Source organism: Triturus cristatus, chromosome 10 (assembly GCF_964204655.1).
Source record: "Triturus cristatus chromosome 10, aTriCri1.1, whole genome shotgun sequence".
Lineage (NCBI taxonomy): Eukaryota > Metazoa > Chordata > Amphibia > Caudata > Salamandridae > Triturus > Triturus cristatus.
This window is the reverse complement of record NC_140593.1, coordinates 1065736907-1065760812: the sequence shown is the minus strand read 5'-3', so window position 1 is coordinate 1065760812 and position 23906 is coordinate 1065736907.

Below are 23906 nucleotides of genomic sequence, written 5' to 3'. Positions count from 1 at the left end.
TTTAGATCGGCCTGAGAACTACCGATTATAACAACCCCAGTACTAGAAAGAATAACATTTTCCTTTAGAGATTAGCCGATGAACAATACATCAATGTAATCATGAAGATTAATTCACCACAGAAGTACGAATTAGGCGTTCTTCTGAGGGTGCGTAACATTGCTACAGATGTATGTAGTTGCTTGCAGAAAATAAGCCAGACTGTCCGCATCCTGAAATTGTCACTGGATATCCTATGTGATTTATAACACGCTTCACCTCCATGCTGTGACACAAATAGGTCTTGGCATAAAAAAAAACGAAACTCACCAGAGCATTGGTTGGTAGGTCTTTGAAAAACCCGAGTACAATGTCCTATTGCTGCACTGAAATAAAACTTTATTGTCCCCCAAAACGGAAAACAATCGTGGTTGGCAACAGCAGCACTACAGGATGAACATTGAAAGAAAGCATAGCAGAAATGCAGAGCTCCGGTGAAAATACAATATGGCGGCACGCTTCTTGACGCTGCCCCGGATGGCTCACGGTGTGTCAGTGCACACAGGCGTCCAGGAGCAGCTCTGACTATCAAGGAAGAAGAAACGCCCCGCGAGGAGACGCAGGTGAGCTCGAGCGCACGGAGCATAGCTCGTGGTAAATTCAAACAGAGGTGACGGTTTAACAGCCCTAGGGTGCTCCACAGCGATGAATAAAAATAACACAGCTGACCAAAGTACTCACGAACAATGACTCCAAAAATGCCCAAACAGCATACGTAGTCGAACTGCTCACCCGGGTCGTTAACCACAGCCACTTAAATTAGTCAGTTTCACTCCTCGGATCGATCAAACAGTACTTGTAAAAAGAAGTACGGAGACACACTTTCAGGCGAATCAAAGTTATTTTCAAAACCAGTAGGTGGCAGCATCCATCTATTCCTTCCTGTCAGTGACAAATTAAATCCAAAGCCCTCAGACCTGTCTAAACGCAGAGGTTGTTCTCATTCCTGCCAGTTCACTCTGTACCAGTTGAACTCTCCTAGCGCTCCGGTTTTCAACATGTGCTGAATTCTCCTCAGACAGCTCTCACTTGACCTTGGCTTGACGGAGGAGTGAATGACAACCCAGGAACTGGCAAACTGGCACACTGCAGGTGAGGGATGGTTGCAGGAAGAATCACGAGTCCTGACACATTTGAGCGGGCGACCGATGTTGGTCACTGGTGGGGCCCCCTGGTGTCAGGCTTTTAAGACTGTAGATTTCCGTTTCAAAATAGGTGCTTTACCTTAGATAATTCCAGTTTTCAGTTTCCGTCAATTAAGGCAGCACAGGCAGGTTCTTCCGGATCGTCGCCAGATGTAATAAGATGGAATTAATTGGAAGTAGACGAGGTGTAGCATAGGATGAATGCTTTATTGTTCAGATGATAAGTATCATGGGGAGTGTAATGAGGACGACGAAGGAACCCGGAAGTGGGAATGGACGGGACATCCAAATGCCGAGCCGGAAGCAGGCAGCGGTCTAGGCTCAGACTCTGCTGGAGGGGCGGAGCGACGGACGGAAGAGACCGCACCGATTCAAAAGGAAGAAGGATATGAGGTGGCCCCGTTCACAACCGGAGAGGAGAAGGAGAGAAGGCAGGAGGACGACGAAAAGAACCAGGAGAAAGGCGAGCTGCAACGGGAAGAACGACTGGAGGAAGGAGACGATACGAGAGGCGGAGATCCACCGACGGTGAAACAAATATTCAAGGCGACCAAACCCGGCGGGCTGAAAGGAGGAGAAGTCGCCCCGGGTCCCAGCGCCGCGGTCCGTGTAACGGGCCGTGGCTTGAGGCAAGTGACCCTTCAGGGGCCTTTCGGGTGGGGGCGGTGGAGGTACTAGGGAGGGGAACGCACTAGAACGGGGTGACACCCTATCGTACTCCCTCACTACCCTACCCACACATAGGTTTTCCGGTGATGGTAGCACGAAATACTGTACGTTGCTTCAAGACCTAATTCAGGCCCATGTTTTTGTTTTGTTTTCCGATCCTTTCACCCCTTACCGAGTGCATCGAGAAGAGGGAACAGAAACCTGACCGACCAGGATCCTTCAGGGACAAGCCGGCTGTTCAACGAAGACTTGGATGACTGTGAAAGGACTTTATGTTTATCAGTACTGGTTTATCGGCCCCATCCGTCCTTCTGGACCTCAACTGGCGTGTTAATGAAATAAAGTAGACCAAAAGCTCAAACTGACCGAAGAGAGTTTCCTTTGGGTAGGCCCCCATTCCCGCTAGGGACTCACACGCTCACAGGGAGGCCCCACCAGGAGCAGCTCACTTGCTGCTCAGCCCGTCCTCAACTGATCCCCACTCAGGCATTCCACACTGCATTCTAACCATGCACCAACATTCCACTCTGGCTGAGCAGCAAGACCTACAATACTAGTCTACTACACCGCCATAACACACTGTAAAATCATTCTTATCATAAAGCATTACTTGCACAGTATCCTTTACAAAGTAGAATGCCGGGACTCCCCTTTCACTAATCTAAAGCATTTTATCTCGTTCCTCATGCGTAATGCTGCTTTTCCCCTTTCTAATTTGAAAAAAATACAAAAACGTACTTATGTTTTTTGTGACCCTTCGTGTGTTCAGTTTTTTTTTGCCCAGATGTATTGTTAACAGTGACGCAGATAGGTGATCCGAAAACAAAAGAAACATTTTAATTAGAGCTTCAAATTGGGGACGTTAGGCCATAAAAATATTTTTCTACGTTTTGCATCATTTTTTCCCCGTACCGTGAATTCAACCTACTTGTAAAGTTCCTAACACATTACAAACACCAGGTGGCATAACAGCCAAGCAGACCTGTGCTTTTTGGGTGGCGCTGATATTCCGGAAGATTTAGCCGTGAGCATATGTATTGTATTAATTATTTTCCAGTACGAAAGAGCTTTGTAATCCCACTATAAAACACTCATAGAGGCAGCCACAGATAAGGCGAGGCCCTTTTGAAGGAGGCTCATCTTTAAGAAAAACTGTTGATGACCTGATCACGTCTCCCTTTTTAAAAGTAAAAATATAAGGCATATTTTTTGGGCTGGAGAGAGGTTTTAATTCTTCGCTGCGGCCGTTAGCGTGTTATGTGCAGAGCAGATTGTGGCTACAGCAGTGATGTGCAATGTGTTGCTTCTTGTAATTTGGAAGCTGAGGGATCTGGTTCCAGTGCCGGCAGGGATGCTCAACACCCTGTGTTTTTGGGCAGATGACTGTATCACTTTGTGCCTAACAAAATGAATGCGTCAGTCTGTAACGCAACTGGTGCTCATGTAAAACGCTCTTTTACCTTCGGGTCGAGTTCGCGATAAATAAAAAAAAATAAGCGTAGTATTGAATTTTGGGATGTGTAGTCATGCTTTTCTAATGGCAAGCACTAGAAAGTAAATCATAAAACATGTGAGGGGCTAGTGAAGAAATACGTATGGAATCGTAAAGGAAATGATTTGGATTGAATTTAAAATGAGAATAAGCAGGAAGTGGGATAAGGGAGGGGGTGGCAAATGTTTCACTTGTGCAGCCGCTAAAGTGAAAGTAATCATTTCGCGGGCGCTTTGATGTTCGCAGTGGCCGCGTGGTTCACTGAGAACATCAAAGCGCCCGCGAAATGTACATGCAGGCTGCCAAATGGTGCGCGCCCGGCGCACATGCACTGTAGTTGGGTGCCTGAAAAGCACTCGTTTGCACTTCCAAATCCCCGTTTTCTATAGCTCTCGCCAGAGCAGCGCTAAAGCGCTGGCTCAGGCGAGACCTAAAAATAAAGGGGCGGAAGTCGCTAGGGACTTCCCCGCCCAGACCAGCAAAGTATGTGTCATGTCTCTTCCTTGCACAAAGCACTTAGCCCTATCTTTAGTGTTGGCACAGGCCTTGTCCCCACTACACTTATGAATAATGATGAAACACCTAATTAACAGTTTAAGGCCCTCATTACGAACTGTCCATTATTGGATGCGATGAAAACCCATACCAACCTGTTTGGTATCTATCGGATGTGATAATTATCCCCTATCGTGAGATTTTCGTTATGTTCAGGCACCCTGGAACATGGGATGACCTGGTAGCTGCGGGGGCTAGGCCCGTTACTTTAAGAATGACGCAAAGCCAACAGTGTGCTTTAACTGCTCCCACGTGTGCGTGTCCTCTGACGTTACGCACGCGGAAGCCTCTTTATTTACAAAGAGGTCACGTGACACGGGAGCCTACCATCAACACTGGTGGGGAGTGGGGAAGGCGCTGCTTACCCCTGGTGGCATCCATTTCGTCATGGCTACAACATTACAATTTTGTGGATTTGGGTGGTTCTTGCACCAACATCTGCATGTTTCCGTATTTATTGGGCATTCCCCCCCCCCCCGATTAATACCAGCAGGTTTGACCTCCCCATATTTACCACTAAACGTATTTTACAAGCCCCTTGCGCCGCCGCATGGGAAAAAGTGACGTACTGGCGGCGCAAGGGGCTTGTAAAAAACCCCCATAATTCAGAAGTAAACACACATACAGGAATGTACCTGCCCCCTTCTAACGAGGGCCTAGTTTATTAACTTTTTTCAGTATTCCCTACTGAAATATTACTTTTTGATTGCTGAATTGTAGAACGCAGACAAAAAAACACTGCTACTTAATTATGCATGTACAAGACATTTAGCAAATATCGACTTTCGTTGAAGTTAACATTAAGTATTTTTGAACCAGGCGACAGATATTGATCAGGACGATGTTGAAGTCAATATGCAGGGCGCGAGGCAGTAAACCCTGAGCTTTAAGAAGGTGAAGGAGTAGGCGTGCATTTTAACTCATCCTGTTCCCGTAATTCACCAAAAAACTGTCCAACGGTAAATATTCCTCGGAAGCTCTTAAGCATAGAAGGTTTCTCAGGATAGTATACCACTATTGATTTAAATGAGTTTATGACATTAAACTTCCACTATTTGATATAAGTACCTATTGACAAGGAGATTGGGATCCAGGAGCTAAATGCAACATAAAGGTTTGTGGTAGCCAGTATCTGTATACCTGTGAAAGCTGATTTGCCTTGGTATTATTGAAACTGAAATTAAATTAAATTGAATTGCTTTAAAAAAAAGGGTTTGTTACTTATAAGTTGTTAGTAAATGCGGTGTTGTCAAATGTCTTATCCGCACACTATCATTAAGTAATTTTATTTATGTATTCAATACAGTCAGATTTTCTTTGACAGATAAAGGCCCAGAGTTACAAAGACTTTGGGTTGGAATTTCATTACTTTTTTTAAAAACAGATATTTACAATTCAATGAAAATCACGATTTGCGTTTGATTGTAGCCAAAAGTAACGCAAAGTTGTGCAAAATGCTGGTTGCATTACTTTGCGCCAAGGGGGATTTGCATGGGTGCTGCATGGGCATTCCAATGCAACCACCCCAGGTTTAAACGCAAATATCTATCTACAAAGAATTATAGACAGCGATTTGTGCCAAAATCCTGGTCCTTCCTGAGGGAGGCGTGATGAGGAGAAATATTTTCATTTCTCCTTGACTTTCCCTCTTTGCATGTGTGCTGAATTTTATAGCACACACACAAAGAGGAAAATTCATTAAAGCATAGTTTCTCTACAGGAAGGGGCCCCTTCCTGGACAAAAAACTATGCTGGCCACGACGCAGACACCCATACAATATGGCTCAGTAGATATGGCACTGTTCTCCTCTCACATTTACGCAACACAATGCAGCAACTTCTTTTGCTGTGCTGGGTTGTGTGTGTTATTTGTAAATTTACCCCAAAATGGTTGCCTTGTTGGGGAAGTCTGATTATCTCAGTAAAGAACAACTGACAAAGTCATTAGGTTTGACTTTTGAACAAAGCGGTACAAAAGGGGGTGGTGATGGACGGAGCATCAGAACCAATCAAACACTCACACCCAGTCAACAGATCTGGGTTTGATCCATCACCGTTCTTTAGCCCACTCTGCCACCCCAGTTCAGACATGGCCATATGCAAATCAGTCTGACCCTGTGCCTCATAGGAACAGTCCAGCCCGAACTGCCAAGCCATGCCTTCCATGGACCGGAAACAAGCTTCCTAGGACCAGTTTCTGGCATTTCAGCCGTCTTCAGCCAGGCTTGCTTGAATCCAGTAGCAAAGTGAGCAAGGGACTCACGTCTGAGCATACCCTGGCAACTTATGACGAACAAAGCGGTACAAAAGGGCGTGGTGATGGACGGAGCATCAGAACCAATCAAACACTCACAGCCAGTCAACAGATCTGGGTTTGATCCATCCCCGTTCATTAGCCCACTCTGCCACCCCAGTTCAGACATGGCCATATGCAAATCAGTCTGACCCTGTACCTCATGGGAACAGTCCAGCCCGAACTGCCAAGCCATGCCTTCCCTGGGCCGGAAACAAGCTTCCTAGGACCGGTTTCTGGCATTTCAGCCGTCTTCAGCCAGGCTTGCTTGAATCCAGTGGCAAAGTGAGCAAGGGACTCACGTCTGAGCATACCCTGCCAACCTATTGCGAACAAAGCGGTACAAAAGGGGGTGGTGATGGATGGAGCATCAGAACCAATCAAACACTCACGCCCAGTCAACAGATCTGGGTTTGATCCATCACCGTTCTTTAGCCCACTCTGCCACCCCAGTTCAGACATGGCCATATGCAAATCAGTCTGACCCTGTGCCTCATGGGAACAGTCCAGCCCGAACTGCCAAGCCATGCCTTCCCTGGACCGGAAACAAGCTTCCTAGGACCGGTTTCTGGCATTTCAGCCGTCTTCAGCCAGGCTTGCTTGAATCCAGTGGCAAAGTGAGCAAAGGACTCACGTCTGAGCATACCCTGCCAACTTATGGCGAACAAAGCGGTCCAAAAGGGGGTGGTGATGAACGGAGCATCAGAACCAATCAAACACTCACACCCAGTCAACAGATCTGGGTTTGATCCATCACCGTTCTTTAGCTCACTCTGCCACCCCAGTTCAGACATGGCCATATGCAAATCAGTCTGACTCTGTGCCTCATGGGAACAGTCCAGCCCGAACTGCCAAGCCATGCCTTCCCTAGACCGGAAACAAGCTTCCTAGGACCGGTTTCTGGCATTTCAGCCGTCTTCAGCCAGGCTTGCTTGAATCCAGTGGCAAAGTGAGCAAGGGACTCACGTCTGAGCATACCCTGCCAACTTATGGCGAACAAAGCGGTACAAAAGCATGAACGTAATATAGGTGTATACATTCACTCAGGTTAATCATTCATACATATGGACAGACAGATACCTATGCATACAGATGTATAGAAAGAAACACAGGCATCTATGCATATAAGGTGCAAACATACAGACCGACTTACAGACACACACACACACACACAAAAGCCAAAATAGAGACAATCCATGCACCCAAATGCATAGACATACAATTATGCTTCAATATTTATAGCAATAGATCAACAGTTGCTGGGGCACAAATGAACATAGACCTACAGACAAGCACCACACATACACACAGAACAACAGATATAGAGGCTCCCATCAATGCATGCCAAAGGGCACAAAGGAAACTAGGCACACAACTAAATCGACTTGCAGGTGCCTGTGCACACAAATTGGCAAACACATGCATGTATAAAGGCAAGCCAACAGACCTACAGACAAGCAAATGCCACAAAAAGCTCAACCCATATTCACAGATACATGCATACAAACACCACTTACAGTCACAGGCAAAGCACATAAAGATAAGCATATCGATAACACATACAGGAAGTGATGGACAGTGGGACAGATGAAAGAACATAGGGATGGGCAGGCTGCTGTAAGACGAATTGCATCACAGCTGATGCCCCATACTTTCCTATCATCAAACTTCTTTCCTTCGTATTTGACCCAAACAACAAACAAGCATAGTGCTTCCACATCATTTAATACCCACCAACAATTAACCTTGATTTAATTGATCACTTTGAGGAACTTATCACGCACATGCAGTTACACTACACAACAAATGTCTTACTAGGAGACCTCAACATCCAATGAAATATCACGAAAACCAATCTAACTGCCAAACTAGAAGACATGGAAATGACCCAACCTTTCCTAAAATATCAGCACGCCTAAACATTTGAAGGGGAACACACTTGACATTATTGTATCAAATCATTACCGCATCACTCTGCAAGACCACCTAATTCAAGACTGGTCAGACCATGAAGCCATTCAATTTCTGATCGTCAACCATTCTGTCACAAAAAGAAGACAACTGAAGGGAAAATTTGGATATGATACTTGAAAAATCTCTGTATGGATGCACTCAATGAACAGCTCAGCTTGTTTTCAACCATTTATGCAATCAATCATTGAATTCACGCCCTCACCAAACATTACACCGATTCAACTACAAAAATAATAAGTGAGCTAGCATCCTTAAAACTATAATCAGTTATAAACAAAACACAGCCCATCTAGTACTCCAATTAATTAAAATGTCAACAAGAGATATACAAGAAAACTTGAGAACAATTGGAGACAATACAAACCCCCAGAAGCCCTCCTAATCCTCGTCATCAGAACTAAATCCAACTAATTCAAACACTACATCAACAAGATAATAGATCAACCAAAAACTTTCTTTCAAACTATATAACTAAGCAGCAATGCTTCCAACTAATATAGAAAACCAAGCACAACCCACAATTTTTCAGTACGTTTTATAAAGAAAAAATTGACAAAATCTTTGATGAGCTACAACCTTGTTAAATCTATAAAAGTCTTTCCATTTCCAAAGAGATCCAGCATTACTCATCTTTCCTTCCTGTAGATCTTGACCAACTCACCAAGATCATCTACTCCACAAACCCCTCTACCAAAGGAGAAAACCAGCATCTTTATACATAACATGTTCTGTAGACATTGCTCCTCTTCGCCTCAAAATAATCATCTCCTCTCTAGATGAAGTCATCTTCTTAGAAACACTCAGTTGTGGCCAAATATCAATGTATTTGCAGCATTCAATACCATTAACCACACCTCACTACCAAGCATCTTATCATCCAAAATGGGCATAAAAGGTAAAGTTTAAGTGGTTCAAATGCTTTGGCCAGAGCACAGTTTGTCATTATAAACCCTTCTAGATCTGCTTTCTACTCAGTAAAATTTGGAGTAACTCAAGCCTCAATCCTTTTACCATATCTCTCCAATCTCTATGTTGAGCTGCGTAGCACAATGGTCCATGATTAGAAAATATCCTTACATCAATACACTGATGATACTCAGCAACACCTCAAAGTTTCCCGTTTTTCGGCAATTAAATTTCTTGAGTTCTTTCTCAAAAAGCTAATTAAAAAGATGTCAGCCTTCGTTCTAAAACCAAACCAAAACAAAGCTGACAATCTTCTGCTCTATACAAGCAACTTCCCTCCACCAGTCCAAAAATAGGTTGACACCTTCTCCAATTGGGCATTACATTCTCCCTGGTACTATCAGCAAAATCCCTTGGTTTTGCCATTGACTCCAACCACAACCTAACTAGACACATCAATAAGCTAAGCAGATCAGCATCACACCAATTACACTTCTTAAGGAAAATCCAACCCTCTATTCCTCCATCTTTCACATTTTGATAGAGGCAAAGCTCTTGTTGTGGGTCTACTGAAAGACCAGTAGACCTGCAAGCCAACTGACAACATAGACTCATGTGCCCAAGTGCAAATTCCAAAAGGGAGACACCCATGTACAGAGACTAAAATAAATACTGCCTGCTCTATTCACAGTACAAAAGATATGTTGATACCCAGCCACACAGGCAAATACACATAAAGGTACACATATACGCAGACCAACAGCTGTACAGGCACGCATGCACAGGGTCATCAGACATTTGGCGCCCTTACACCTAGACCAACAGGCATGCAGGACCCCATTTGTGCACAAGTACCAATGCACAGAGTCAACACACATACAAGTATTTATAAGCACAAAGATACATATATACACAGACACAGACAACAAAAATATAGCCACAGGGAAAATACTTTTAGACATGTATACAGTCATAGACCAAACAGATTTACTGGTGGCACACATGCATGATGGGAGGGAATCAGTGGAGATGGGGCATGCCGGCATTGCTGAAGATCTGCTTGACTGTCTTCCTGCTGACCTTGTCTGGATGGAAGCCCCAAGTCAGCCTAAGGAACCCAGATAAAAGCCCACAGTGGCTACCTTCACCAGCGACACAAGGAGGGCTGCTTCACGAACCAGCTGTTACACCTGGAGCTGAATCGAGTGGTGTCAAGTTGGCAATCACACCCTTGCCTGCACCTTTTATTATGTTTGTTGGTCCTCTGAAGCTGCTGCCTTCCAAAGATCTCACTCCCAGTTGGCCAGAGTGCTAGTCAGATGGAGAAGAGCCGGGTTGTCCATAGAGTGTGCTTCTTGTCCTGCTGTGCCGCCACTGCTGTTGCTCAGACTTTGGTCTGCCACATATCATCATTAAGGATGTTTTATTTGTAGAACTACTGTTGCAACCTTTTTCATTCGCCATGGTTTTTCATTTCGGTCTAACCAGTTTTTAGAGTTCATGGACCACAGGATGACGAATGGTAGGGCTTGTGAACTTGTAACAAAGTAACCAAATTTAGGTGGGAGGATTCCAACCTCTATTTTGAAGGGCAGTATTAACTCTCATGCTGAGATCAAGAATGTTTTATGTTTACAGAAACTGCACTGTGCTGCTTTGGTGTTTCTCATTTTGAAGAGAGTTGTGTTGAAAACATTCATTTAGTTATTGCAAAGGGAATATTTCTGCAAGAAGAGTCACTGTTAATTTAGCAATAGAAAAGCAAAAATCAAGACCTGTACATTAGCATAAAGTCAGTCTTTTAGAGTGGTAGTTTATTGCGTACACCCAGCCTCATAGATAAACTCAGAGTGCATGTTCAAACTGCAGAGTTTAAAACACAAACAACCAGGATCGGATTAAGCGTGGTGGCGTCTAGTGAGACAGTATTTTTTGGTGCCCCCATAACTTTCTCCACAAATTCATTCACTACCTCCCTCCAATGCACTTCATCTCTCCATAGCCCTTCTCTGACATGCATTTCGTTTTTTTATAGTGCTATCGTAGTTCACTCACACTTCAGTTCCGTGATCTGCATGTTTCTTTGCAGCAGGCACCTTAACCTTCTGTGCTACTTTATGATGAGTCAAAACTGCCACTAGACAAAACTCAGATCTCCCCCCAGCAGGAACATTAATCATCAGAGTTATCATGATATTTTTCAGGTCTCGCCTGAGCCATCGCGCATGCGCTGCTCTGCGAGGACTTCCATCTCACCCATCTTTTCCTCATGTTTTTTTTTACAGCCACACATTTGATTGGCCATTTGCGTAAGGCTTCCACAAAAGAAAGCACGCAAATGGCCAAAGGCTCGGGTATGTCCCACCTTATCTTTAAATGTTTCCTCTACAGCCTACGTGTCTCGGGAGCGAGCGCAGTCATCAGCGGCACGCAGTGTGCCAGCTGGACGGCAGTCTGCATTCCAGTTTCAGGTTACTTTCGCCGCCACTGTAATAAATGCGTACTCCCAGAGCGTTTTGCTCTCGGGAGCCAGCAGCGGCTCACAGGGGCCATCTATTTTTAATTAGCGTGGCCGCAGTTGTCTCCCACGCAGTCTCTCTCCCCCTTCTTGTTTTTCATTGCCCTTTGGCTTGGATTGGAATTTGTTACACGTCATGTATTTCTACTTGTCGATGCAAATTTTTCTCCAATAAAAAAAAAGGTTAACTTACGTGAAAGAGCTGCGTGTAAAGGTTCCGCTAAAGTGTAATGTGGCTACAAGCTGAAAGTGATACTCTGTTGACGGAGACTCGTGCGAGGGTAACATGTGTTGTCTTCCTCGTTCCATATTAATAACTGAGCACAAAAAATAAAGGATTTGTCATATCCTGCCATGCCTGATTCTCTGAGCGAGGAGACTTCCCAGCTGCTGGAGGATTACCTCCAACACTGCAGCCTTGGCCCCTCCAGCTCCCGGCCACCGGTCAGCGTCAAGGCCCGCACCCTAATGAGGGTAACCGCTGAGGTGCTGGAGCCGCACCGGGACTTCTTCCGAGACTCCTGCTGTGCCCTGGAGGCAAGCGGGACCGAGCCTGCCCTGGTTCAGCAGTGGGTGGCCCAGCAGCTGGGCGACGAGGGTGGCCTTAGCTGGGGTCGGGTGGTGGCACTCATTGCATTCGCTGGATACTCCCCGCAGACTGGCGGGGTTGCTGAGCCACTACCTGGCGCAGGAGAAGTGCGAATGGCTTTAAAAGAACGGTGGATGGGTAAATATATTTCTAACTTTGTAGTGTCCGAACCGCTGGAGGCTAGCGCGAAGCTCCATTCATTCATGTGTGGGGAGTCCTATTCATTCATATGTGAGAAGTCTTGGAGGGAATCCCATTTGTACCTATGTAGTGAGCCCAAGGAAAGACCCTTCACTAATAACCCCCTAATTGTTCCACTTTTTCATAGCACGGATATTTCACATGATTGCTGTAGGGGCACTATGCACATTACTGTTATTTGTTGTATAGTAGTTGTTGCTTATGGCACCCTTCATGTCGTTAGACCTGACCAGTCATTGCCATAGTGCAATTCTATTTCAAGTATAATTAGCCATATTCATAGCAACATTCATTCAGGTGAGTGGGTTCGTATGCACTGCGGCATTCACGCGAAGAGCTCTGGGCAAGGCACCACTGGAGTGGCCTAGGCACAGCACCTTTCATTGCACCCACCCTCTAGTACATTAGGCATGTGACAATTCAACTTTCATACTCCATCATTCAGGGGAGTAGCTCGTGAGAGACACCCCCTTAGCTCATCACTCGTTTTCGAGGCGTTCCACAGTACCATGTATTTCTCCCCATCACGTTAGCGCACTGTGCTTTGTTCGGGTGACCAGACTTTGAAAGCCAAAAACCGGAACATTTCACAAAAATAGAAGGTTTACAATTTACTCCAACCGAGCACAGAAAATGACAGCGCTCCTCAGCCGAGAATTACACAAGCACACAAATCAAGTGCAATTTTTTAAGCCAGTAACGTGCATGTTAATTAAAATGCATTCTTATAACAGCTGCGAACTCTCCCTGCTTTGGAAAACATAAAAGGGCACCTCCCACCGTTTTCGGTCGACCCTCTCTAAAAACCGGGACATAAACTTAATTTCCTGAAATCTGCTGTAACAGCTGGTGAAAACCAGAACTGTCCCGGCAAAACCCGGGACGCCTGGTCACCCTATGCTTAGTGGTATATGTCCAGCTATAGCTTCACATGTAGCCGGAAATCCCAGTGTTAATAAGTGACCTCTCGTCGCGCAGTACTCTGCCTAGTATTCTTGTCGTGGCCCAAGTGAAGAACAAAGCCCTTCTGGGCACTGTTCATTCAGTTGTCTCTCCCGGCTGCACACGTGTGTACTTCATTCATAGCTGGCTTTTGTTCACAGAGCATAGTGCCATTACCCACAACTTCCCCCACCCCTGGTTCACCAGCAGAGACACCGGGAAAGAGGTAGGGTTGGAGATGGCATGGCTGGTGAACAGAGGCCGCCAGTTCGTGTGTCTTGTTTTCGTCTGTCAGATTCCATGTGACAGTGGTGAGTTTTTGGATACCGAGGCGATAGCCTCATTACTCCACATTCATTTTGAGTTTTTTAGTCGCTGTTTAGGTTGTCTTATTGATGTGTGACGCTTTGTCACAGTTGAGGTTGGATCACAAGGTCAGCGCTGTGATAGGCCGAGGGTTGCGGTCAATTTGGTTTGCGGAAGTGTCAGCAAGAGAGGCCGCCAGGAGGGGCGAGGGAGGTTTATATGCCCTCCACCCACCTCGCACACCGGAACTGACGCCACTGTGGCGACATGGCGAGTGGGCTCTTACTGGAGCCCCCAACTACTAGAGTGGGGTGAGTGGTGCCCAAAATGGCACTAAAGGGACACCCTCTGTATTGGCCCCCTGCAGAGGCCACAGACAGCCAAACTTCCTTCATACACTGGGCGTGCATGGTGCCCCGTGCCCAACAGCAGGGCAGTCTGTGCCTAGCACACCTTTGCCTCTGTGTCATTGTTCCTTAGATGTTGACGGTCAATACGAGATATATCACAGTTTGTATTCGCTTTGAATTCATCTCTAATTGGGTTCTTAAGGTATGTGCTGAGTGGAGTTCTTGGCATTTGAGCTAATTCATTGGATGACTTGCTGTTGAATTGGCCATGCCGCCGCCGCCATTTGGGTCCAGTCAGGGCTTTAAGTGGGATGAAAAAACTGGGGGGTCTCTCAAAGGGGACTGGCCAATGTAATTAAGGGCGTGGCTTAAAAACATGTGAGCTTAAAATCTGTCCTTACCATAGTGTGCCGCCCAACTTGTATTTTGCCGTTTCGGTCATTGCATCCAGATATATGAAACAAGTAACATCATACCTACAACAAGTCAGGACTATTGGCTTTGTAAATGTTTGTTAGTTGCATAAGATCAATCAATCGCGAAATTTGTAGAGCGCGCTACTCACCCGAGCGGGTCTCAAGGCGCTGGGGGGGTGCTGCTACTGACCCAGGACCATCGCTCCTTCAGGAAGCACCTCAAGAGCCAGGTCTTGAGGTGCTTCCTGAAGGAGCGGTGGTCCTGGGTCAGTTGTAGGTGGGTGGGGAGGGAGTTCCACGTCTTGGCGGCCAGGTAGGGGAAGGATCTTTCTCCGGTGGTGGTTCTGCGAATCCGTGGGACGGTGGCGAGGGCGAGGCTGGTGGAGCGGAGCTGGCGGGCCGACGAGTAGAAAGTAAGGCAGTTGTTGAGGTATTCGGGGCCTCTGTCGTGGGGTCTTTGTGTGAGTGGGTGAGGAGCCTGAACGTGATCCTCTTGCTGACGGGGAGCCAGTGCATGTCTCTCAGGTGGGCGGAGATGTGGGAGTGACGAGGGATGTCCAGGATGAGTTGTGCAGATGCGTTCTGTATGTGCTGGAGTCTTTTCTGTAGTTTGGCTGTGGTTCCAGCGTAGAGAGCGTTCCCGTAGCCAAGCCGGCTGGTGACGAGGGCCTGGGTGACCGCCTTTCTGGGTGTCGGTGGGGATTCATCAGAAGATCTTTCGGAGCATGCGAAGGGTGTTGAAGCATGAAGATGAGACTGCATTGACTTGCTTGGTCATCGTGAGGGAGGAGTCAAGGATGAAGCCCAGGTTACAAGCGTGGTCCGTGGGCTTGGGGGCGGTGCCCAGGGCAGGGGGCCACCAGGAGTCGTCCCAGGCGGAGGGGCTTGACCCGAGGATCAGGACCTCCGTCTTGTCCGAGTTCAGTTTCAGACGGCTGAGCTTCATCCATTCCGCGACGTCTTTCATTCCTTCCTGGAGGCTGGTTTTGGCGGTGGCGGGGTCTTTGGTGAGGGAGAGGATCAGCTGGGTGTCGTCGGCGTAGGAGATGATGTTGAGGTTGTGGTTGTGAGCGATGGCTGCGAGAGGGCTCATGTAGACATTGAAGAGGGTGGGGCTGAGCGAGGAGCCTTGGGGTACGCCGCAGATGATCTTGGTGGCCGCGGCACGGAAGGGCGGGATACGGACTCTCTGGGTTCTGTCGGAGAGGAAGGAGGTGATCCATTCCAGGGCCTTTCCTTGGATCCCGGCGTGGTGGAGGCGGGTTGTTAGGGTGCGGTGGCACACTGTATCGAATGCGGCCGATAGGTCGAGGAGGATGAGGGCGGCAGTTTTCCCGTTGTCGAGCAGGGTCCTGATGTCGTCGGTGGCTACGATGAGGGTGGTCTCGGTGCTGTGGTTTGCTCGGAAACCGGACTGCGATGGGTCGAGGGAGTCGTTCGTCTCGAGGAAGGCGGTCAGTTGCTTGTTGACAGTCTTTTCAATGACTTTTGCGGGGAAGGGAGGAGTGAGATGGGCCGGAAGTTCTTGAGGTCTGTGGGGTCCGCGGTGGGTTTCTTCAGGAGGGCGTTGATCTCTGCGTGCTTCCAGCTCTCCGGAAAGGTAGCGGATGTGAAGGAGTTGTTGATGATGTTCCGGAGTTGGGGTGCGATGATGGAGTCGGCTTTATTGAAGATGTGGTGGGGCAGGGGTCGGCTGGGGAGCCAGAGTGGATGGTGTTCATCACGCGGGTGGTGTCTTCAGTGCTGACGGGGGTCCAGGCGCAGAGGGTGGTGGTGGGGGCGTTGGTGCGGTGGTGGGGTACGTGGACTGGGGGCCGAAGCTGTTGTGTATATCGGCGATCTTGCGGTGGAAGAACGTGGCAAGTGAGTTGCAGAGGTCTTGCGAAGGCGTGATGTCGTTGCTGCTGGCGCTGGGGTTGGAGAGCTCTTTGATGATGCTGAAGAATTCCTTGTTGTTGTGGGTGTTGTTGTCCAGTCGTTCCCTGAACGATGTCCTTTTGGTAGTGCGGATCAGCTGGTGATGTTTTCGGGTTGGGTACTTGAGGGCAGTCAGGTTATCTGCCGTATGTTCGCGGCGCCAGGCTTTCTCGAGGGTACGGCAGGATTTCTTTGAGTCTTTGAGGTCATCGGTGAACCATGGGGCTTTCCTGCTGCCAGGTTTGCTTCGAGGGTTCTTCAGTGGTGCCAGGTCATCGGCGCAGTTGGTGATCCACTGTGTGAGGTTGCGGGCTGCGTCGTTGGTGTCCGTCGTGTAGGTAGGGGGGTTTTGGCTCAGGGAAGTGGTAAGCTGGTCAGTGGTGATCTTGCTCCAGCATCTTCGGGGGGCCTGTTGCGTGTGGTGGTGAGTCGTGGTCCTTCTGTAGTTGAAATGGACGCAGCTGTGATCGGTCCAATGTAGACCGGTAGAGTGGCTGTAGGTGACGCGGTTGCTGGAGGAGAAGACGGGGTCAAGCGTGTGGCCGGCGTAGTGGGTGGGGGTGTCTACCAGTTGCTTGAGTCCGAGGTTGGCGAGGTTGTCTAGCAGGGTGGTGGAGTTGTTGTCATTGTTGTTCTCCAGGTGGAAGTTCAGGTCCCCTAGGAGGATGTAGTCTGAGCAGGCGAGGGCATGCGGGCTGATGAAGTCTGCGTTGGCTTCGCTGAATTGTGTGCGTGGCCCTGGGGGTCTGTAGATAAGGGTAACTCGAAGGGTGGTCTTGGGGTCAGTCTGTATCTGGAAGTGAAGGTGTTCGGCGGCGGTGAGGGTGTCATCGGAGTTGGTCGTGATGCGGATGGTGTTCCTGTAGACGATGGCGATGCCTCCTCCGGTTTGGTTGATGCGGTCCCTCCGGGTGATCTTGTAGCCCTCCGGGATGGCTATGGCGATGTCGGGGGCTGAGGAAGCGTTCATCCAGGTTTCCGTGAGGAAGGCGACGTCTGGCGCTGTTGTGTCGAGGAGGTCCCAGAGTTCGACGGCGTGCTTAAGCAGGAACTATGGCTTGTATATAGTATTGAAAAAGCTTTCACTTAAAGTCCTGGTGAAACCAAAACAATGTAGCTGCACCCCAGTTTCAAAAAAAGAAGGGAAATCCAGAGAGAAACTCACTTTAAAGGAGTTCCCTTCCCCTTCAACGCTCACCTGGCATGACGTCATGCCCTAACTTCTCCGCTAGTGAGAAGAGCAGTGTGAGCACGTGCACGTGCTGTCACTGCAGCACGGGGAAAAAAAGGGACTGCCTGTGCCAGGGCACACAACAGAGCCCGATAGAGACCCGTTTCGAGGCCTCCTTTAAAAAACTGCCGGTGCTCAGCACCGGTGAGACCCGGCCTAATTAAAGCCCTAGGTCCAGTGCTGGTGACGAGATATTGTATAGAGAAAAACGATTCCTGCAGGAAATTGGAGCTGATATTCCGGTTCTTCAACCCCTTAAGTAATACATTGTCTCCAAGTGTTGTTTTCCTGAAGGAGGTAACTGGGAGCTGCAGTAGGGTGGACCTTTGTGAGCAGTGTTGAGTTTAGTTAAGATTATGCTTGTTTTAGAACAATCGGTTCCTAGAGGAGGTAGCCCTTGTATTTATTTAATACACATACCCGTTGGCTGACACGCCTGACACCACGTTCTGCAGTTAAATGTGGTTATTTTTACTTCGAACTTTAATATTTGTTGGTTGTTCTGAAAGAATATATTGTTTGAATTGAATTTTTAATTATTATACATTTAAAGTGTGCTACCGCCATTGAGACCGGTTCAGCGCACAAACCATAATTCCGTAGACCTGAGCCCGATACTGAAAAGCGCCTGTATCCTCTCAATCTAGTGTGATAGCTTGGGTAGGTCGGGGTGGGTGGTATTGTGGTAGCTAGTATTGTGTGTTAACTTTCTATTTGAAGGCCGCTAAGCCTTCCTGGCTTTAGTAGGTGAGGGATGGGTGTTTGAAATTCATTCTGGCCTGTATAGTCAGGTACTGCTGGTATCCAAGATGGGTAGTGAGTAAATTGTGTTTTTGAAGTGCGAAAATGACATGCACTGGTGCGTTTTGGTCTCTTGTATTTTTGCTGAATGGGTAGGCTGGCGTACAAGGTAGTGCAATATGTAGTCTAGACTCGGGTGAACTAAGACCCCTCTTACCATGGGTCTGCGTTCTCTTGGGAGATAGGGGACATGTTTTAAGCGTTTTGGTTGGTGAAAGGTGGATTAGACTAATGCACCTATTTCTAAATTGAGACATGGGCCGGCATCTTTTTTCATTCCTAACTTTCTTACCTTGGATTTGATTGGGACAGTGGTACCTAAGGAGGTGAGAGTTTACTCAGTATGAGTTTTTCATTCCTTGACCTTTAGGAGGTTTTTTGGTGTCTGCTGCGACACTTGAACGGTTTTTCTTTGACTTTCTGTTTCGTATGGCCCGAAGGTAGATTTTGTGTTGGGTGCATACAACTCCACTGGCTCTCCTGTTGGTAAGAAGCTCCATGTAGCTATTAAACAGGAAGTCTACATGTGGCTGAGTTTGTGTGGGAGGGAATAGAGGGTATCCCACTTGTCTTTCGGAGCTGGCCTAATTCTACAGTCCTTGCAGACTGCCGGGGATCCTGACTGTCTCTAACAGCACGAAAGTTAATTGCATATTCTTGTAGGTTCATTCGTACATTGGATTGGCGCGTCCTATTCGCCAGCATGTGTAAGTCTTTATTGACTGACTGCTTCTAGGTGCTTTTCCAGCGTCATGCAAGCACTTTGACAATCTTATGCAGAGATTTTACGCCAGGATTTGAGAGAATAGTTTCTTGATTTTACCATCTTGGTAGTGTGTAAGCAGGAATTCAGTGTTTTTCTGTCGAGATAGTAATGGTCTGAATTTAGTGACTGAGATCAAGGGAGAGTTTGTGGTACAGCCAAGGCTATCGTGTATTTGCCATTTGAAATGACTAGTGAAGCTTGTGTGTTCCGTGCAGTTTTTGACAACATATAAACTAGCATTGGCATAGCCAATAGGTCTCGCCTTTGGGACCTTATAAGTATTTAGTTTTCCAGCACAATATCCTTGGTGCAACAACATCAACTGTTGCATGGCTAAACACTTATAAGGTCCCAAAGGCGAGAGCTATTGGCTATGCCAATGCTTGTTATTGCTGCCTGATGTTAGAAATGGTGTTTCTAGTTGGCAGTGGTTTGCACCCTTTCCAAATAGGGACCCCACACTCTAGTCTGGGTTAAGTTACACACCTAAAATAACCCCTGCTCACCTTCTTGGTATCTTGGCACAGAGCAGTAAGGCTTATCCCAGAGGCAATGTATAACGTATTTGTGTGTATACACACACACACACACACACCCACACCCACCCACACACACACACTTAAAACACAACAAAAGGACTCCACACCATTTTAGACAAATAGCCGATATTTATCCAAATAAAACAAGATGAAAATGACAAAAACCCAACATCAACAAGTCAAGATATGAATTGATTGGCCCTGGTGGTTGTAGGCCCGTGTTTGTAACCCTTTTTATGCACAATAAAATCTTTAAAAAAAAAAAAAAAAAAAAAAAAGATATGAATTGATTAAATAAAGTTTGTAGCTCTTAAAAAATCAAGGGATGTGCTTGATCAGGACAAAGTACCTAAGATGTGTCAAAAATCCAAGACGATACGAGGCGCTGGGGAGATTAAGCATTGAAAAAGCTGGTGATGCGTTGGTACCTTACTGCCAGGCAGGGGAGGTTATGCGTTGTTTGTGGGCATGATAACTCGGTTCCTCACTGCGGTGTCAATGAAGAAATCGGTGTCCAGGGATGATGCTTCGAAAGTCAAGTTGTGCTGTATCAATTCCACAGCATTGAAGCAGGCGATACGTTGGAGTCGGGCGATGCGACACAGACTTCGTAATGCAGTGCTTGACACTCACGCAGCAGCAGTTCTTTGGAGGCGCTGCAGCGAAAATCTGGGGCCTGCATTGTAAGCTGCAGTCGTTGCATCAAGCGGGGACCATGCCCTGCGATGCGTTGAGTTTTGGTGGTGCTGCTCCGATTCCGAACGGTGCTTGGAGTCGATGTGTGGATTTTCTTCTTTGTATCAATAGAACTCACTTCCAATGGCCCAGGAACTGGATTTGGCACAACTTGGCAGAGTAGGACTCAAAGCAGCAGAGTCCAGGTGATGGTATTTGAAGTCTTTGTTAGCCCTGAGACTTCTTAACAGGTGGCAAGATCAAACCTAGCCCTTTGCGAACCTTGGAAGCAGGATGTAGAAAGCAAAGTCCAGTCCTTTCACTCCCAGGACAGAAGCAGAAAGCAGCAGGCCAACAAAGCAAAGTGGCAGTCCCTCCTGATAGCAATCCAGCTCTGCTTCCTGGCAGAACGTCCACAACCCAGAAGTGTTCAGAGTATCTGGTGTTAGAGGTCCAGTACTTATTCCCATTTCAGCCTTTGAAGCTGCCAAACTTCAAAGGAAAATCTTTGTTGTGCACAAGACCATGCCTTACCCTGCCCTGGCTGTAGACACACTATGGCGGAGGGGGGGTTGACAGTTTTTTGTGAGGACAAGCACAACCCTATTCAGGTGTCAGAGTCAACTCCTTCAACAACTCTGGCTGAGGAGGGCGCTATAGCCTAGTGGTGGCTATCGGGATTTGTAAGGCACACCTCAGCTCCCTTTCTGTGACTGTCTAGAGTGAATGCACAAACAAACCAACTTTCATCTTGACCCCGGTGTGTATTCAGAGACAGGCAGAGGCACAGAATGGTTAAAGTAAAAAAATGCCAAATTTCTAAAAGTGGCCTTTTCAGACCTGCAATTTAAAAACCAACTTCAATAAAATATGTGTTTTTAAATGATGAGTCCAGAGACACCAAACACCAATTTTGGGACTAATTCAGGGGTGTCTTACATGTAATAAAAGGAAGGTTTGGGCCTGGCAAGTGGGTGCACTTGCCAGGTCAAAATGGTAGTTTTTAAAACTGCACCCACAGACACTGCAGTGGCAGGTCTGAGACATGTTTGCAAGGCTACTCATGTAGGTGGCACAATCAGTGCTGCAGACCCACTAGTAGCATTTGATTTACAAGCCTTTGGTACACATGATGCACTGTACTTGGGAGTTACTAGTAAATCAAATAGGCCAATCATGGAGAAAACAAATAACATTACATTTTAGACACGGAGCACTTGTACCTTAGCACTGGTCAGCAGTGGTAAAGGGCCCAGAGTCCTAACATGAGCAAAAAATAAATGCAGCACACAGTCAAAAACAGGATGGCAGAGGCAAAAAGACAAGGGAACACACCAAAAGATGCCAGGTCACACTGCTGGACACACAAAGAGCACTGGAGATGCTTTTAACCCATAAGTTATTTTTGCACCCAAAGCCCCCCTCCCCGAGGTCAGCACCAGGTGTGGCTGCACCAGTCACACCGCCTTAACCCCTTGCATGCCCGCCCCTTTCCCCGCCCAGTGCCGCGCTTTTTATTAGCGGGCGGAGTTCATGACGAGCTGGACTCGTCATGGGCACAGCGCCACCGCAGCCCATGACGAGTCCAGCTCGTCATGGGCACTCAAGGGGTTAAAGCCAGCCATGCGTACAACATTTCGAAGCCATCGCATTTGAAGCCCTTGATAGCAAAAAAACGCCTTCTTTTTTATCACCTGCATGCTCCGTCATTCACCTCAGATGCTTTCCTTAATATTTCATTTGCCACGTTAGTGAATGTGGACAATGCAATAGTAAATGTAAAAGAGGCAAAAACATTTCCACGCAGGGTGACCATCTCACTCCTTGTCATCACGGACACTGCTTCTAGTACTGAACCTTTGACCTACAAATCAATCTTTGCTATCAGGTCTGCCAGTCTAATTAGTTCAATGAAAGCAAACCTAGTTCTACAACTCCCAGAAAGCATTAGGCTGACATTCAAAGGCCCAAGACTAAAAACTGTGCCCATAATGAGTGAGATGGTCTCCGTATTTCTATGACACATACAGGAACCTTTCTGATAGAGAAAATAAAGATTTGAAGTAGGTCCCTGTCAATAAAGATACTTATTGGTCTCTAAACTCAGTTTAAGAATTTACTTGCTATGGTCTGGCTTGACAACACAAGTGTCTTCAGACAATTATGTAAGAATCACCAGGATAGGGAATTTGGTTCCACCCACATGTTGGGAACCATGAGTATATGTTTTGATTGGGCAGAAGTTATGTGCTTCCACAAAAAACACACTAGCCCTCCACACAGCAGTGATCATTTTGTTATTTATGCAGCTGCCTGAGCTTGAAATTTTAGGGTCACAAGCCTGAAATGTTAGTGCTATTAAAGTGTCTTAGATAACTAGATAATTTATGCTGGTTTTCTCTGGCAGCAGCACAGATGGAAGTAGGGCAGTCAAATATTTACATGGACGTTTAGGTCTGGCTGGGCAGCGCAACTGTCATCTTACCTTTTAACTTACACCATTTTGATTTGACAGTTCTTTGCTTCCACACAAATGCATATCTATTACCATGCTATTTGCTTGTAATGCCTTACATTACCATACAACATTCCTTTAAAGTCAAAACTAATGGCATTGCCATGGCTTGTTTTTATTTCCACTTAGCGAGTCCACCAGGAGCCCATTCATTCTTCAGTTTCATAAATAATGGGCCAGTTATGTTAACTGCCCTACCCTCTTATCTAGTTGTATTTTCCAATTTAATAGCACATGTTCAGTATTTTTGTGTACCAGGTTTCTCATACTGCACACATATAGTAGATGCCCCTTAAGGGAAACAGCGTTTACAACGCTGCTATTACCACGCAGGTAGGTAACAACGCGGTCGTTACAACGAGCGCGTTTTTACCACGCGTGGCTTTACATCGCAAGTCGTTTCTATGACTTGCGCTAGGTGGTATGCAAGACCAAGGAATGTGTTGGATTTTAAATCCAACACATGCCCTGCTGTTACGCTAACTGGAGTAGGAATAGTAATTTATACTATTCCTAAGTCCAGTGCGCCACCTAGCACAAGTCGTAGAAACGACTTGCGATGTAATGTCACGCGTGGTAACAACGCGGTCATTGTAACGACCGCGTTGTAACCTACTGCGTGGTAATTTGGGAAAAAGGGGGTGGTGATGGACAGAGTTTCTGAATGATGCAGAATACTCTTACCAAGTCAAGAGATCATGGTTTTAATCCATCACCGTTTTTTAGCTCACTGCACCATCCCAGCTCAGAACCTGACTACATGCAAATTAGTCTGTACCTGTCCCAGTGCATGATGGGAACAGGGCAAACCAAACTACCAAGCCAATTCTTATACTGGGAAGGAAACAAGCTTCAGGGGACCGGTTTCTGGCATCACAGCCTTCGTCGGCCCGGCTTGCCTGAATCCTGATGGTGCAATGAGCAAGGGACTCACGTCTGAGCATACCCTCCCACACTGAGTGTGGATAAAATCGATTTGGGAAAAAGGGGGTGGTGATGGACAGAGTTTCTGAATGATGCAGAATATTCTTACCAAGTCAAGAGATCATGGTTTTAATCCATCACCG